The following is an 11,060-nucleotide window of genomic DNA, read 5'->3' as shown; positions in this document are numbered from 1 at the left end:
AACCATCACCAATAGACAGCCTGCCCACCCACCCACCCTTTTTTTTTTCTTTTGTACATTTATCATTTCTAGCTTATAGGACTATTTATTCCTCCCTGGGCATACTTATTGGATATATGTCAACTAGCAACCTGAAGTTCATCTATTCCAAATGAAAATTCACAAGTGGATCAGACCCTTGGTTTGCATTTGGTTACATTTTAAATGCTTCAATTTATTCATTCTTGCATCAAAATAGTTGGCTGTGCCAGTTTCTGAATATATATATTTTATTTAAATATATATAGCCTGCCAGTCTCAATAGAATAGAGTGGAAGAGGATAGGGGGCCTTTTAGTCACACCACTTGTTCAGGGAAAGAATCCAAATTAAAGTATCCCAACGGATGGCTGTAGAGCTTCTTGAATACATCCAACAAAGGGGAACCCACCAACTGTGTGGATAATGGATGTCACTGTCAAACTACTCTTAATTTTAGGAAGTTTTTTCTAGCATTCAACCAACATTTACTTTCCTGCAATTAGTAAAGATAACAGGTCAATAAACATTCTTTCAAAAGCTTATTTTCCTCCACCTAGAGAACAGGCCTTCTAAAAAATGGTCTATATCAAATTCAGTTATAAAAAAGATCCAGTTTGAGAAAATTCAGATTAAATTTATTTGCCATCATTTTTATTATTACATATTTTTATTTTTTAAAACAAAACATTTTGTTTAAATGGAAATGTCCACAAATTTTTATATCAATATATGAAAAACACAAGATAGGCATTTACTTTGGCATTGTAACATACCAAGGTAAATTTACACAGAAGTGTCCTTTAATTCCTGCCCAAATGAAAACCTGCATGTATGAAATGGCCATCACAAGCAATGGGGTTTCTCATATCTGCCAATAAAACTTTTCATGCAGGTCGGTCACGTTGTCCGATTGATGGCATCAAGCAACGTGCCCTAATCTGCCCTAATTTAGGGGACATTGGCAAGAATGGCTATGAATCGGGGGGAGGGGTGGTGAGAGAACAGGATGTAGCTGTCTTGATAACCAGGCAATGTCACTTCAAGCCCTAGTTCATTGTTAATTCAAGGCACAGCAACATGAGGCTTAATGTGGTTTTTATTCCCCCTTCCACAAATGGAGTTCCATGAAAGGAAATTGGTGAATTTTTAGTCTCCTCAATTTTTCAGGATTCCTTGGAGGAAATCAACTTTAACCCAGCACGAAGCCATCGCATGCCCTATGAGGTAGGGTGTTTTGACAGATCATGAACTGAATCACTTTGAGAACCTTACCAAAAGTCACTCAGAAGGCCTGTGGCACAGTGTGTAACTATATCAAACACTTCAGACTCCTACACTGGCTTCTTAATATGTGGATTTGCCTGTCCAGACAGTAGCATTTTGCACTTTCTGGAGTATCAACTGCAAAAATTGCAGACGAGAAGGCCCTTTCTGGGGACGCTCATTTGACTAAGGCTTAGAAGCCAGTAAAGCTATAGCTGAAGATATACTGGACTCTACCTGCCTTATGGGAGTTGCACCAGCCAAGGATGCACTGTGGATATACTTCAAATCCCTTTTCAAACTGGAAATGCCCAAAGTTATATTCCACATGGCTGTGCTGCCCTTTGGATTCAAGGGCAAAAAGGTGCTCCAGAACATGTCAAGGCATGAACATAGCACTATTAGCAGTTCCTTGAACCAAATGCACCTTTTTCCAGTCGCACACTGCAGCTGCAGAGGACAGCCACATGATACAGGGGAAAGGTGCTGTTGCTTTACAGAGCTGCAGCCAGGTGATGGGTCCCTGCTCTCGTGCCCTCTGAAGCACCTTTGTGTCTTTGAGACTGAAGCACTGCACTCCTCTAGTACAGTATGTCATGCTCACATTTACATCAGGCCCAAGCTGAATGAGGAACAGTGATGCTAGATGTGGAATTTTAGGAAGCACCTAAATGAGTACCAAACAAAGCTTCACTGGAAATCTCACAAAATTAGAATTCCCAGAGATATTGCAATGAGGGGAAACAACAGCAGTCTGTCTGGTTTCAGGTATGAAAAGTTGATATACCCTTACTGGACACCTCTTTGAGGTAGTTGAGAAAATTCAGTTGTGCTGCCTGTTTTATGAATGGGCTGCACGCAACTTTCAAAGTCTTTCAGGAACTAAGTATTCCTGAAGACTTTATTGGCTGGCAAACATCACCAAAGAAATCTTAAATGAAATTCTCACAGGAAGCTTAGCTTTGAAATGTATATTTAACTGTGGCATAGAAAAATACATTTACCTTTAGATAGGATACTATAGTTTTACTGTTCATATAAATCAAGTTTCAACATATTATAATCTGAATTGCAGAGTTTTATACACACGAACACGTCTGTAACCAGAACAAGAAAGGATTTAGTGGAAATTTTCCACGATTGGAATCAGTTTTGTACATCCCAGTATACAGTACAGTACAGAGTGGTTCTGTAAAACAATGTTTAGTACATTTCTGACTTCATGGAAGCTAGCCACATTTCTTCAACATAATCAGTCCTGAAATTTCCATATAAGACTGCAAGTAGCAACAGAATATCTATATTAAACCTGGTGTGCAAAAATTTATCATATGACTCCTGGCACAAGTTGTTGTTTCCCTTGCTGCCATTAGGGAAACAGTCAAAGAGGTTGAATTAGCCTGCGATCCTACTACTTGCCATGCTTCCATTCTGAAATCTTTGTGCTTTACTGGAATGTTTATACTGATACTCCAAATAAAAGGTATTTTTCTATTGTCTTTTAAGTCCAAGGAGGTATTAGTTAAGTAAGAACTTCAACACAAGCAAGGGCTGAAGTGATGTCCCCACTAAGAGGATCTGCTCTCTGAGAAGCCGGAAAGTGGTTATTGCCATGAATACATAGTGGGAAAACCAGCTAACAGCAATCTTATAGTAGATGCTCTTGTTTTTATGAGATTAAAGTGGTTATCTTCCTCTTATTCAAAATAAAACTGGCATTCTTCCCAATCTATGGAGATATATCAGTGAGGGTATTCTCATCACTAGGGGATAATTGAGAGTTGTTCCCCACATTTTGCTGGTCCAAAGAAAAATGAGTTATGTGGGTTGGGCTGTTATGAAGCTCTTGAAGAGAATCTAGATTGGAGCTGGCTGAAGGAGAAAATGTTTCAGCCAGAGGTGGCAGAGGAAGGTTGTGGGTGTTTGAACGCTGAAATAAAGCAGTTATGGAATTTCTGAGGTTAGCTGGAGTGGCTGGAATGGAAGTAGGAGCAGCAATGGGGAATGCAGTGGTTCTGCTTGCTCTTGAATAGAGAGAAGACGGGCTAGAATCAGTCCCAGAGGACCCAGTTGATCTGCCAGGAGGATCCCCAAAGCCTTCTGGGTTATTTATAAGTGGTACAATGGATTCTGGCTTTATCTGAGGAACTGCCGAGTGGCCTAGCCAAGAAGGAGGGATGATACTTGGTGGTTCATTGAGATGCAACCTGATGGCCTCTCCTGGTCTGGTTTGGTGGAGTCCAACATTCCCTAGTGCAGCTGGGTTCATAAGTGGAGTCTCCTGATCACTTGCATTACTTGCTTCGGGATGAACCTCTGGAGTGAGCGAGGCAATGCTGGGGGTGGAGCCGCAGTAGCTGCAGCTGCTGTTATCAATGAATGATAGTTGATAACTAATATTCCCCTTGATGGGAGGGGAAATTAAGCCCAGGGAGTCCACTGATCACCTTCCTTAACTTGTCCAGCATGGAAACAGTAAAATGGTGGCCTCATTATTGAAGCAGACTAGGGATTACCAAGGAGGGCAACGTGATATATGCCAGCATACTTTTTCTGCCAACTCAGATACTGGAGGATAGCATTTAACGTAGCTATTTGGCTCTGCCCCATGTATCCTAGGATACCCAGGCAAACACAACTGGAGTTTCAGCTACATTCTTCAAAGTATCCATCTGAATCTTCGCTGGGGAGTGTTAGGGGGCTACTCTACCAAAGGTGGGATAAAAATCTGATGATAATAAACAAACAAACAAACAAATAAATAAAATTGTGTGATAGGAGACTGGAAGTTTAAAACTAAGTGAAAATAGAGCAGGTTATCATTCACCTGGCAGATGCATAACTCACAGGGATCACCCGGTGACCAGAGTTGTCCTACTGGAAATTCAATTCCATTGTCATCTATAAAGCAACCTGGTCAAGAAAAGAGAGACAATGAAAAGAAACATTGGTAAATATATCTCAGTAAAGGTAAAACGCTCCCACTTACCAGAATGCTTGCTAAGAGAAATATTATCAGCAATTTACACTCCCAAAGCCCATTGTTGTAAGAAGGAGAATCAAGACCTGCATGGATAGTTAGTCTGATATTTAGTCTGATCTGTCTGTCTGTCCTAATCATGAAGGGTCTCACTGAAGAAAGAACTGCCCTGTAAATGTTTTGCTACAGCTCCTAGAGAGGCTTAGGGATTGCGAACTAATGTTTTTCTACTTGCCTCCCTTTGTACTGGCTCTGGCTGGGCCTGGGCTGTAAAGGACTCATCCTGAGGTAAGGAAGATGCCAACAGCAGGGTCAGCTCTGAAAGACGGACTCCAAAGAATGCTTCTCTTAGGGAGATCAGAAGCCAATGTTACATGGTCTACTAATTTTGTTCTTACTTCATATTTACATGTGCAGTGCTGCTTGTTTGTTATGTGTATCACACCATTGTGTGTAATTACAGAATCTATGGATGTGGGTGTAGGTGACGCTGCTATGTCCTCGAGGGAGGAGAAAGAGAAAGAGAACGGGATGCTCCTGTTGAAGCAATTTTGGACCGTATGGGGTAGGGGTAGAGTTGGCACTGGGAAAACTAATCAGATAAAGAAAACTTACATTAGATATTTGAAAACTATCCTGTGTTTTGTTCCCTCTTTCATCTGGAGAAAAATTGCCTGGTCAGTCTGCCTTCTCGTCTTATGGACTACTTTTTTAAAAATTAAATATCTTTAATGCAATCTTTAATCTCACGGAAAAAAAAGAAGCAGCAACAGCTTAAAAAATTAAAAATCCAAACTAATGATACGAACTAAGAAGGAAGGATGTCTATCTTATATTTTATACTTATCAATAGTCACTGGTTTACTAATGAATTCACTACTATAATATAAACAATACAAGATATTATTGTAAAATATCACATCTCTGCCATAGTAACACATAATGCTGCATCCTTTGATTGGTAGAAAATACGGCCTTTTCCAAACAAATACATACACGTTTCCAACAACCATTCCTTGACATCTGGAATAATATCACTTTTCCAATTTCTTAACACTATATCATTCTTTTTGCGACCCTCAATGCTCGATAACAACCACAATTCCTGATAAAGAATCAAATGCCAAAGCTTTGGTACATAATTCTACATTAACATCTTAATTTATATTAATCAAGTAATATACTAGGAGTTAAGTAATCTTTAAATATTAGCTTTTCCCATAAATCTATTAATATAGATTAATACACAATCCCCCAAAATACTAAATATTGATAAAGATAATAAAGATAACTGACCATACCATGTGTGTCAGTGAGCTCCCAAATCTCTTACACCGCCAGTATAAAAAATTTGACATCCATCTTTTCATATACATTCTCTGGGGAGTCCAGTATACTCTAAACACAGTTTTTTGATGAATCAACCTTAATCTCAAATCTGTAGATACCATTTTAACATTTTTAAGGACCTGGAGCCATTGCTGTGGCTTTATTGGAAATTCCAGTTCTTTAGTCCATGTTTGAAATATCCCAGAAATGTCCACTTTGAAAGAGTATTAAGCTTTTGATAGAGATGTGTTATAGGTTTTATTTCTGTAATGGATTCCATCAGGCAAGAAAGCAACTCAGGTGCTGTTTTTCTTTACTCTTGCGTTTGGATTTAATATTTACTACCTGACTAGATCTTTTATCCTTTAAGCACTTCAAGGCCACTCTGCTTATTATTGTGTGTTTTTAACGTATTTAGTTTTACTTGGTTTTATTGTTTACTTTGCTTGTAGGGAGATCCTATGGATATTGAATGAACTACATATCCATGTTGCATAAATACATAAATCAGACTGTATATGGGGATTGTGAGGGGTGGAGTGAGGGTCAATGTGCCACATGTCCTTGCCTTAGCCCCCTGACGGGCATGGGTATCTAATGCCTCTTAGGTACTCCACTGCTTCCATGAACCTTCCCATCACAGACATACGTGTACATCAGGCTGGCTGCAGGGATCTCACCTGTCAAGAGCGCAGTCCTTCGGCAGGTGAAGCAGCACTGCCCTGGAGCCAACAGCCAGTCCTCGCGGGGACACCCCGGTGTGGGGCAGGGAATGAAGGAGCATTCCACTTCACCTTGCTGAGGAAGGACAGGGCACCGGTATGAATGAGAAGGATACAGAGAGGAAGTCATCAAGACGGGTGTCCACAATTGCTTTTTAGCAGTTATTTTTAAATTAGGGAAATCACGCTCTACACCTCCCAATCTATGCAATGTTTCCCTAGCGATTTTCTGGATCTGTTTCAGTTGGGCTTCCAGACAGAATGTGGGACTAAGAATTCCACAGTCACCTTGGTGGGTGATCTACTGTTGACAGGAACTGGATGGAACAAGATGCTATTGTTTACGGATATATTTATTATTTACCTTATTTGTACAACACCACTTTTAAGAAGCTCCTATACCTTTCAGGACTGTAATTCAGGTATATAGGGGGAATGTAATTTGTAGAATGCATTCCCATGCGAGGGTGCTCTTAGTCCACATAGCTCTATCTTTAGACAAGGGATCAAGAATCTCCAGAAATATGCCTTTTGAGTTGTTCCGTGATGATTTTACATGTTACATGCTTTTAAACCGAGTTTGACTGTTCTGTGTTTTTCTTTGCATTTTTAATTTATCAGTTGCTTTCAGTGCCATGGCAAAAGAAAGATGTGGCATAATCATTTTTTAAAAATGCTTCAACATTTTATACCTTGCCTCTTCTCTCCTTCGCCACAGAGCACTCAAGGGCTATTAATAAGGCTCTCCCTTCTGAGGGCTAATTTAGCCAATTTCACGGTCGCCATACAGTCCTGAAACACCGATAGAACTCATGTAACAACTTGAAGTTTCTGCAGTGAAGCAGGAAAAGAAAGGATGCTTCCCTTTTAACAGATAAGGAAAGTGTGCAAGGCTTCAAGAACAACCAGAAAGAACAGATCAAAGGCGTCCTTCTAATAATTGAAATGCATGATTTCTTAGGTGAAATGATGGGAAGCAGAGGCTTAAGCTGCTGCCAATGCTTATGTCTCAGTACGTGCTTCTCACTGGGAGAGAGCAAAACTTAAGGCTATAAGTGTGAGCATTTGTGTGTGTGTGTAAGAGAGAGAAATCAAGAGAGACTCTGAGTGCACTGAGTGAGGGAAAGGTGATTGGCCCATCTTCTGAGGTTAGAAAGGTAGATGAGTCCAGATAAAACATGTACCCTGCACACACAGGTGGTACAGTCATCACCATCCAGGTTGAACTCAGTTCCCTCTGCATATATCTGCCCACGGAAATGACACTCTGCTACAGAGGAAGACAACAGTAGGTCAGTCCTACTGTAGAAGATTCATAGGAAAGAGGAGCGTGGCACAGGTGGTCTTTCCATAGAAAAGAGTGTGATTGATGACCGGAAAAGGGGCCAATTCATCTATGGCATCACATTTATAAATTAATGAATATAGTTCTTATGATCTTGTGCCCATAGCTCGTATCTTCTAAATGTATACCACTATATCTTGTCATACTACACAGACATTTTGACTTTAATTTTCATTTATTCAGCATCCCTCCTTGAAATTCTTCCCCCAGGGTGCCCTGTCTAGTGTCAAATGTACAGTGGTACCTTGAGTTATGAATTTAATCCGTTCCGTGACTCTGATTGCAACTCGAATTGGTCGCAACACGAGGCAAATTTTCCCATAAGGTTCAATGTAATTACCGTTAATCCGTTCTGGCGTGGAGGACAGGGAGGCGGCTATTGCTTGGAGGGAGAGTCAGGGGCGGAAAAATGGCCGCGGACCACGTGTCAGTGGCAGAAAAATGGCAGCGGACCACATGTCAGGGGCGGAAAAATGACTGCGGACCACGTGTCAGGGGCATAAAATGGCCGCGGACCACATGTCAGGGCGGGAAAATGGCCACAGACCACGTGTCAGGGGTGGAAAATGGCCGCGGACCACGTGTCAGGGGCGGAAAAATGGCCGCGGACCACGTGTCACGGGAGGGAAAATGGCCACGGATCTGGTTCGTAACTCGAGGTGGTTCTCAACACGAGGTAAATTTTTGGGGCTGGAGCTGGTCGTAACACGAAAAATTCGTAAGCAGAGGCGTTCGTAACTCGAGGTACCACTGTATTTATTTTTTCACAGCAGGAAAAGATCTTTCGTTTACTTATCCAAGGCCTTTTAAAATCTTCAATTTTAAGGATGCACATTTGGTTGCCCTAATGATTTCAGCTGAATGTTGTAAACTGCCTTGGAAGTTTTTAAAACTGGAAGGCAGTGTAGAATTTCGATGCAGGCTGTTTTCAGTGATTATCCTCCTGGTCAATAGTCTTATGGAATAGGTCTTGCTCTCCTCAGATCATACGGTAGAGTTATTCCTGCATTCAGTACTCTACTTAAGCTCACTGTATGCCTGAATGTTCTCTTATACTCATGGTCCCTTCCACTTAGCAAGCTAGATACTGGGAGCAAACTTCTGAAAGTATGTACTCTCTTTGATATACATACTTTCCATGTGTAGGTTATCCCCCACGACCAGCACCAACAAATCAGGACATAATCACTTACTCACCCATTTGCAGTGTGAATAGGACATGTTAACATTTCAAGGACAGTTCTAGCCCAGATAATTATATTTACTTAATATTTATATTTCAGTGCACTCAAGCATTGAAAAGTCTTTACACTGTGAATACTAGTATCACCTACACGTAGGATGTCCTGTTTGTTTGGACCAGGCCTTTCAAAGAACGACTTCCCACCATCCTTCTTTTGCATTGTCTGTAAAAGACAAGACTTCTTTATGGCCTTGATCAAGTTATCAAGAGACATCTACCTGGCTGGCAGGGACAACAATCTGTCTGAGTAGAACTGGGACATGGACTGGGTGTACATTCTGGAGAAATGCAGGAATGTTGCCTGCCTGGAATGAAAAATAAACATTACAGTACAGTTTGGTCAATTTTTCATTTTCTCTGCCTTGTCCAATGTAATTTCAGGCTGATGTCACATCTGGATTATATTTGTGAATGGTGTCCCATAAACTGTGGCATCAGGATATTTTAGATTTCAGCCACTATAATTTCTAGGCAACAAGAGGAGAAAGACTGTCACTGAGAATGAACGTATTATCCTAATCACAATACTTTTCCTCCCAAATACTCACACACATTCTTTCCAGTAAATTCCAGATGCTCCTCACCCTGGACCACCTCAATGCATTTTGCCACCTCAGATAAACAAGACATGCTCTAAGTCAAGGGTTTAATACCAAGACCACCAAGACCATTTTGGGCCCTGGGACAGAGAGATCCTACAAGCTTCTCCTTGGCAATAAACACAATATCAATACATTTAACACAGGAGGGTATGCTCCCCTTTCATGACACCTACCGCCTAACATTAGGATTAGTATTGCTCCCAGCCATGATGTGGCTGGTAATGAGTCTCAGTGCGTCTCACATACAAAATCACCCTTTGGAAAGACTCTGCTCACCCAATCAATTCTATGCACTCTTCCTGGATAGCAGACTTCAACCACTGGAGACAGGCATCCCAGTGGTTATGTGGATAAGAATGCTAACAATGAAGGCTGAAAATGAAGAGAGTACAGCTTGTAGTGAGAGGGGCTCCTTTCATTGTTTGTAAGGGCAATGGGGGAAGGGTAGTAGCACACTATCTCCTGTTCCTGCCTCTCCGTTCCTTGCACAGGATTGAAATCACAGGGCACACTCCTTGCACATGCCTCTGAATATCCAGGTTCATAAAAGGAGACTGGGTGGCATGAAAGCAAAAAACTTGGAAAATCCAAGTTTGATAGAATCTGGCTAGTATTTCCTCTTCCACTATTGCACTGTTCTCCCCTCTTTCTGTACTTTTGTTTTTGAAACTTGGCATCTTTGACAAACAGTAGAGAATCAGTGACCCAAGATATGGCTATAGAGACCAGTTAAAATCACTTGTGGGTCTGAAACTGCATGTTAAATTGGATAACAATTTGTGCTATAAAGTAAAACAAGAGGAGGAGGAGGAGGAGGGACAGCAGCAGCAACTCTAGTTCCTTCTTTTAATTAAACCCCATTTTCTGGACCATTGGTTAAAAAAAGGTGTCCACCAAAACATTTTTTTCCTCTTCTGTCCATACAAGACTTGCACTACAAACATTCTACAATGCCTCGTTAACAATATAAGTAATGATGTGACAAGGTATAGCATCTACCTGGTTTCTGTTGGGGGCTTTCCATTGCTGGAAACACCCCCCCCCCCCAGTTGCTAAGTGCAGCCTTCCATATTCATTTTTGGCTTGGGCTGCTGGAAAGTCCAGGCCCCTGGCTTCAGCAGAGTCAGCTGTCTTCATGATGACTGACTGGCCTTTGCAAAACACCCCTCAGGCATTATGTGAACTCCTTACGGAGCAGAGTCTAGGATTCTTCTGGAAAACCATTAGACCTGTTTTTACCATTGTTAAGCAGTCTTCTGAAACAGGATTATATCTGTGGTTTAAATAAGGACTCGAGCTGTTCAAATGGAAGGTCTGCTTAAATGGGAAAAGGGGGTGGGTTCTGTCAGCAATGGATGGCTGGTTTTGTCCCAAATGATTGCGTACGCATTCTACTGCTTCTGCTGACAAGAGGTTTCATTTATACTGCTTTTATTGCTTGAAGGAGGGGAGCATTTTAGGTCCTTCTAACACCATTTTGAGCACTCCCACAAGATAGTTTTGGGTGCTGCTGGCCACAACCACATGCAGCATTAATTGATTTGGGATATTTGGAA

The 11,060-nt window shown here is 41.2% G+C and overlaps 1 long non-coding RNA gene across 1 annotated transcript; it reads right to left on the bottom strand.

Moving 5' to 3' along the window:
• Positions 1-4,005: 4,005 nt before the first annotated feature.
• LOC148215008 (uncharacterized) lies at positions 4,006-7,543 on the bottom strand. Its single transcript, XR_015796904.1, has 3 exons — positions 7,499-7,543; positions 6,273-6,390; positions 4,006-4,196 (listed from the first exon to the last, which is right to left on the bottom strand). It is a non-coding gene; the product is annotated as an uncharacterized LOC148215008 (long non-coding RNA).
• Positions 7,544-11,060: the final 3,517 nt, after the last annotated feature.

The sequence above is a fragment of the Python bivittatus genome, unplaced genomic scaffold (genome assembly GCF_059951505.1).
Source record: "Python bivittatus isolate LINGU-HERP-01145 unplaced genomic scaffold, Pbiv_v1 ctg000480_np1212, whole genome shotgun sequence".
Lineage (NCBI taxonomy): Eukaryota > Metazoa > Chordata > Lepidosauria > Squamata > Pythonidae > Python > Python bivittatus.
The sequence above is the reverse complement of the archived record's forward strand: the minus strand, read 5'-3'. Positions and strand labels throughout refer to the sequence as shown.